At 52.3% G+C, this 6,904-nt stretch overlaps 1 long non-coding RNA gene across 1 annotated transcript; it reads right to left on the reverse strand.

Annotated features, from left to right (window-relative positions):
- Positions 1–1,430: 1,430 nt before the first annotated feature.
- Positions 1,431–3,620, reverse strand: LOC124103963 (uncharacterized). The gene is made up of 3 exons (XR_006855339.2): positions 3,519–3,620; positions 2,199–2,379; positions 1,431–1,633 (listed from the first exon to the last, which is right to left on the reverse strand). It is a non-coding gene; the product is annotated as an uncharacterized LOC124103963 (long non-coding RNA).
- Positions 3,621–6,904: the final 3,284 nt, after the last annotated feature.

Here is a 6,904-nt window from a genome sequence, read left to right on the forward strand (position 1 = left end):
ATTTGGGCTAAGACAGACCTCAGAGTTCCAGTGGAGAGCATGAGGGAAGAGGACCTGTTTCCTTGGGCTCTCTGGGAATGGGTTCACTCTGGTGGTCACTGCCATGTCTGTGCCCATCTCAGTGTCTACTAGATTGCAAATGATTCCACTTGTGTCACTGGCTCCCTCTCTGCAACCTATGGTCTCTGTTGCTCTAGGTCTTGGGTCATCTACCAGTGACCAGACAGCAGGAGTACCACGGAGCTATCTCCAGTCCTGTCTGTGCTCTAGGATCCCTTGGGAAGTACTGGGTGGAGTCAGGTGAGGACTCAGGGGCTCACACTGGCCATCTCCCAGGGGCTCTTGTGTGGTGGACTTGGGGACAAACTGCCCAGAGGTCAGGGGATTTTTTTGGGGATGGAAGGAGAGGACCCACAGGAGTGAGAGTCACATATCACCTCACCAAGACGGAGTTGGCCCTTTAGAGACACAGGTTTTAAGCAGGAGCATGACATCTTGGTTGAGAAGAGGAGGACAAGCTAGGGAAGGGTGGGGTCGTGTGTGTGTGTGTGTGTGTGTGTGTGTGTTGGGTGGCTGTGTGGTTCACAGGGCAGCAGGGAGCTGTGGCTATGCTGGTCCAGACCCTGGGATCTGGGGGCCCTGCTCCAGCCCTCCTTTCCCCACACCCAGATCCTGCCCTCAGTGGCCCTGCCTGAAGCTCTGAGGCTCAACCCCTCAGCACCCTGGAGCATGGCCGTGAACTCTGGGTGGCTTGGTCACTGCCTCCGACCCCTTCAGTTCTAGGTCTCCTTGGAAGCTGCACTTTACAGGCAGAGTCAGGTTCCCACATCTGAGAGCATCCACCCGGGTGCCTGGGGCCAGGTGGGGCTGAGTCCTGCTGGTGCCTGGTGTGCCTCTGGAACCCAGCTCTGTGTGTCCAACCCAGCTCCACTAGTGTGCCACATGGTGGGGACAAGAGTGCGTCACCCTGAGGAGCACTCTGCTTTTCTTCCTATGTGGGCTGTCCCCACTAAGAACCCTTCCTTCCACTCCTAGAGCTGTCCGTGTGGAGCCTCTGCAGCCCAGGCCCTAAAAACCAGATCCTGCCCTGAGTGTGTCCAGGAAAAGTCCCACAGTTTGAAGAGAGAAGGCGGTTTCTCTAGAAGGTGTAATGGCAAACTGGAAGCAGACAGTGATTGCTTTGCCACCACATGGGAGAGTCTTTGAGAGTGAGTCCACTCTAAGTGAGGGCAGAGCTCAGAGACAGGAGAGGGAATCAGGGGCACCAGCTGCATTTCAGCGTTCTCACCACTCCTTGTCTGAACCTGTGTTCACCTTGGAATCCCATCTATGAAGCCTGGATTTTGTTTAAAGTGCATTCATTGTTGATAACGCAAAGGAGTGCTCATGGGACACACAGCAAGCTTCCAAGGAGCAAATGCACAGAGAGATTGATGCAAGGAATTTATTTGGGCTGGGAGGGAATTGATGACATGGCACAGTGAAACAGCAGCTCCCTTCTAGGTCTGAGAGCAAATCTTGACTTAACGGCAGCAAAGCATGTAAATGATGCCATTCAGTCTGCATCTTCCTGAGGTGCGCTCCAGGATCCCACAGATGATTCTACAGTAGCACACCACTCCTGCCCTTACACCTTCAGACACAGAGAAAGTGTCAGAATAAGTGCTGGGCAGAAGGAGAGTCTGGGGAGGTGCAGTCTGGGTGGGCAGTTTCCTCCTGTAAGTGCATTACAGAAAGTGGCCTGTGCAGACTCAGCCTATTGGAGTAAGGCACATGGCAAGCTGAGGTCACCCACATGGTCAGGCACACACCTTCGCCTGCCTTCACTCCTGCCCCATCACACATATGATTGAATACACCTTCATACACATTTCCCATTCCTAAATGTTCCTTCTGAGAGAAAGAAGAAAATTGTCTCCCTGAGACTAAGGCGACCCATTTAGATCCAGAAAGGACTGGTCAGTAAGTGTTTTCATGTACTAGACCTAGTATCTGCACAAACATATCTTAGAATATAATGTTTTCCCAGGAAAAAAATCCTCTGCCAAGAGTTATCAGGCACTCACTGTTCAATGAGAAATTTGAGAGCTATGGGGCTTAAGTGAAGTCACTTCAGTGACTGTGGCTGGCCTGAGTCTGGGGCCCATCTGCCGTCCTGCCTTTGTACTCTGTGTGTCCTACAGGAAGGCAGCACTCACCTGCATCCTGAGCCGAGTTTTCATCCCCTGTAAAGGAGATGGTTGCCACCTGGTCCTCTTGTCCTGGCTGCTGCTGGTCTGGGGCCTCCTCAACTCTTGCTCCGAGAGGCTCAGCCTGGGCCTGGAGGGCCAGCAGGAGAAGGGCAGCAAGGAGAGCGAGGGTCCTCATGTCTGGAGTCACCTGGGGGATTGGAGGCAGGGTCCTGAGAGTGTGGAGGAAGACATCGGCTGCATTTGTAGGTGTGTGAGGAGCAGGTTCACAGCCCGTGGCTGTGTCTCCATTGGATGGGAGGAGGGGGAGCCTTGTCCTTGAGGTCCTCAAGGCAAACTGACAATGACGAATAACACTCTGCTAAGGTTTTCTATTTCCCACTTAGATTTCCTATTTCCCTTTAGATCAAATGTTTCCTTTTTAATATTTGAAAAGCAAGATCGTCTGGAGCACAGAGGAGTAGAAGGTGAGCTCTCCTGAGCAGGGCTCAGGGCTGTGTCACCCTCTGAAGGGGGTATTGAGGTCAGGGGGTGAGCAGGCTCCTGCCTGAGCAGGAGTGGCGCTCACAGTGGCCTCATCAGGGGTGACAGGAGCTCAGCAGGATCCTGGGCAGAGAGCGGCCTAAGCTGAAGCCTGTTGATGTTTTCCATCTTTTGGAGCAAGCAGTGGCTACTTAGAACCTGTGTCTAAAGTGCACCACCTGATGTAGAATGTACATTATTGGACCTTTATCTCACATCAAATGGATTTAAAACCTCAACACAAGACCTGAGAACACAGGACGACTGGAAGGACACGTAGAGGTGCCTTCTTGACCCTGGACTGGGCAGTGAGGTCTTGCCTGTGTCACCAAAGGCAGAGGCAGCAGAAGCCAAGGTGGAGCTATGGGGTGGCCTCAGACCAGGCAGCTTTCCACACACAGGAAGCCACCAGCTGGATGAGGAAGCACACCAGGAAGTGGAGAAAACACAGGGAAAGCAGGAGTTCAGACAGGATTCATGTCCACAGACACAGGCAACAGAGCACGTCAGTAGCCAAACCAAATGACCTGGTTGAAACGTGAGCAGCAGACGTCAGTGGACATTTCTCAAAATCAGGGAATGTTTGAGGGAGCCACTGTTCTGAGCAGGACAGAACTCGTTGGGTGTGCATGTCTGGAGCCTTTGAGCTCCTCAGTAACTTAGCTGAGAGGTACACCCCTGGGCAGCTCCCAGGGGCCTGCAGAGGACCCCCGCAGGGTCTCCCACATGGGGATCCTGCACAGAGGAAGTGCTATCAGGCCAATGAGGTGAGCAGAGGGCACAGCTCTAGAGCTTTCAGTTACTCACAGATCCTCAGCGAGGCTGGGCGACTGAAGCAGGCAGAGAGCAGTCCTGAGTCCCAGGTCTCCTGCAGCCACAGCAGCCACACACTCACAGGACACACTTCCCCTATTTAAAGGGCATTGGGTGGGGTGTCGTCATCTCTGTGTGTTTCTATTGGGCATTTCCAACATCTCTTGCACAAGGGCGATTGAACAATTAGTTGTGGTGGTGGGGTCAGAAGAGGGTCCCCAAAGGGCCATCTTCCCTTTGTCCAGCTGTCTTTGCCTGGTCTAGGTGGTGACCAAGCTCCTTCTCCCTTCCTCCTAAGTTGGTAGACCCTGTGGCTGAGGCTGAAGCACCCAGAGCAGAGAAACATTAAAAGGTGTCAGGAAATCATAGTCTACAGGTCATATTCATGCTTTGCTAAGATGACTAAGATAAGATTGGCAAGACCACACAAGAGGGTTTAGAATAAACTCTGGATCAGCCTCCCAGTGGCTGGGGTCTCACCAGGAGAGCCAATTAGAGTTTTTGGCATAGTGGGGAGCCTGGGACCCGGGTGAGCTCGTATGCCAGTCTTGCCTGTGTTGTGGAGCTGGGCAGACCACACTGTAGTCTCCCTGACTGATGGATGTGCATGCAGCATGCAGTTCCCAAAGAATCCAGCATCTAATTGTTTGGCCAGTAGAAAGGCCGGGGTAAAGGACTGTCGCAGCATCTGGGCCAAGCACTCATCAGATTGATGGCCCTCAAGGAGGCTGCCAAGATGGTAGAGAGATTGTCCTTAGCCATTCCCTCTGGGGTTGTGAGGTCAAAGACATTGTACCCAAACCAGTGCTGAGCAGTCTCAAGGCATCCCTCAGTGGAAAAACACTTGCTTAGTTTGCATGAGTCCTGGGTTCAATTGGCAAAACTGAACATAAAAAAATACCTGTTATATGTAAGATGGTGAAGAGTGACATTTATGTCTATATACTGTTCCTTACCATCTCATGCCTCCTCATGGTGTGGTAAATGGGACAGGTTCATGGAAAAGAGAAATGAAAATAACAACCCCTAAGTACCCACTTATTAGTCTCTTAGAAGGAGCATGATTCTAAATAGGCAAGGTTGTGGTGCCATGTGCCTAGGCTTCAGGACATCTCGGAAGCCCTGCTGTGTCTCTGTCAAGGAAGAGAAGTTAGACATAAGCATTGGCAGCAACTGGGTGAGCCTCAGAGAGGCTGAGGGTTTAGTCTTGTGTCAGATGGTGAAGGCCAGGTCCTCAGGGAGGCTACACTGCAGGGGGCTCCAGGCCAGTGTCCTATGGAGCCAGCAGAGGTTTGAAGAACTGGGCACAGGTCTCAGTACAGCACAGGGCCATATTAGGAATGGGGTGTCAAGGGACAATTATAGGTGCCTTGTTGCTGTCTGGAGGGGCCCAGCAAAATGTGGATGTGGAGAGGAGCATTGGTGGTGTGTGCAAGAGGGATATCCTGGCAGTTGTTACAACCTCTGGTGGCCCCCAGAAGTTAGAACATAAAGCAACTCCAATCCCTAAGTGTTTCCCCACTGAGGCAGGAGAGAGCGGCCTTATTGGGAAATCCAGTTAGACTGGCTGTTGTAATGTGTGGGTCTCCTAGTTCCACGAGTTTTGCATAACTACTGGGCAGCTTCCCAACTGGCCTAGGCCTTGTGGCTTCCTTACAGTAGGGGGCATAGCTAATGAGGCCTCACTGAAGGCAAACAGTGGTCTCAGAAAATGCCATTCTGTGGGGTCATGTTCTGGGTATTTAGGTAAGCATGAGCCCAGTTAAGTGCCATGCAAGTCAAGTCTACTGGACATGACCGGCACTGTCTCAGCTGGCTAAGGATGTCCCCAGCCTCTGCAGCAAAAGAGAGAGGATGCAGGTGACCATTGAGTGAAATCCATTGCTGTCTCCATTCTGTTTCCCCTGTGACCTCTAGGTATGATGTTTTGTTCTGAAGCAGTGACATTCCACCAATGGTCTCATGGATGGAGGTGTTTGGTCATCTGGATGTGGGCGTCATCTTACCTGTGTCCACTCACAAAGGGAAGTGGAGGATTGGGCATCTGGTGCCTAATGCAAGCCTTCGAGGCCAGAACACCTTGATTTACATCAGGGCTGCTCAAGCCTGTTAACTGCTGTGGGTCTTGCTGGTGCAGGCTTTATGGTGCTCCTGAGTCACACAGGGTGCTCCTGATCATATGTGGCATCTGTTGGTGGCTTGTGCACATCCTGGAGACTGGGATGACTACACGGGAAGTCTCTGGGATCTCTGCATGTGAAGCTCCTAGCCTGGGGCCCTGAGTCTGGGTTTGTGCTGCACAGCATCACTGATCAATGCAGAGGAGAGCCTGGCCATCAGAGGGCCGGCTGTCCATCTGTAGGACTTGAGCTGGGGTCGCAGAGCCCTGACTGTGTTCAGGCCTTGGAGCCAGAGGGCCCATTTAAGGAGTAAGGATTGAAATCCTGGGCTCTCTGCCTCCCTCTACCAGCTTTCCAGCATACCTGGGATTGTAGGCTGGGGTACTACAGCAGACCCGGAAGGCCTGTCTTTACAAACTACCTGACGGGCACCCAACAGCATCACCATCACCCCACTGCACAGAAGATTCCAAGCAAGGCCCACCATAAACAATGCCGCCTTCCTCTACTTTGGGCTGTCTTCGCAGTGCTCCCTGTCAGCATCCATAGGGACCAACACTTGTTAGAGGCTTCCTGTGCCTCTGGAATAGGCCAGGCCTTTAATGGTACATCCATATGGTCATCATTTAGTGTGGCCAGTGTCCATTCTTTGAGGGCTTCCTCTTCGTGTCTGGTGACCCAGGCTGAGTCACCTGTGGGACTAAGAGCCATCATCTCCATGGCTTGGGGGTGGGGTGAGCTAGTAAGCAACCTTTAAAACTGGTGAAACCCGAGCTTCTGTGAAGGCTGCGTGTTGCTTGGGAAAGTAGGTCCAGCCAGAGCCCCTTGTACGTGCTCTTTGTCTGCAGGACTGAGCTGTCTGGCCCTCAGGTATTGTAGCTTAGTCTGTCCCCAAGGGGTGGTTCCTATTAAATGTTGGAGGGCAGAATGCATGACATCAAGTAAAGCAAGGGGGTGTTTTATTATTGGAGAAAATGTAAATGTCATTATCTCTATGGGAAATGACCCTGAATCTTTCTCGATGGCCATGGTGATCTAGGCTCAATTGTGATGAGGTGCAGTGGCCAACGTTCAGGAGTTAGTGAGTGTTAGGCTCTTGGAAGGAGCATGCTGTGCTTGGGGTCTGTGCATTCTTCAGGCTAAGGGATAAGGAGATCAGGAGTCCATTTTAACAGAGGGGACCACGGGCTGGGCAACCCTAGGCAAGGTGGACACACTGTGGGGTCTCCTGGGCCACCGTAGCTGTGGAGTGGAGGGGTT

This window comes from Marmota monax, unplaced genomic scaffold (assembly GCF_021218885.2).
Source record: "Marmota monax isolate L192 unplaced genomic scaffold, Marmota_monax_Labrador192_F-V1.1 WCK01_AAM20220418_F8-fsc00310, whole genome shotgun sequence".
Lineage (NCBI taxonomy): Eukaryota > Metazoa > Chordata > Mammalia > Rodentia > Sciuridae > Marmota > Marmota monax.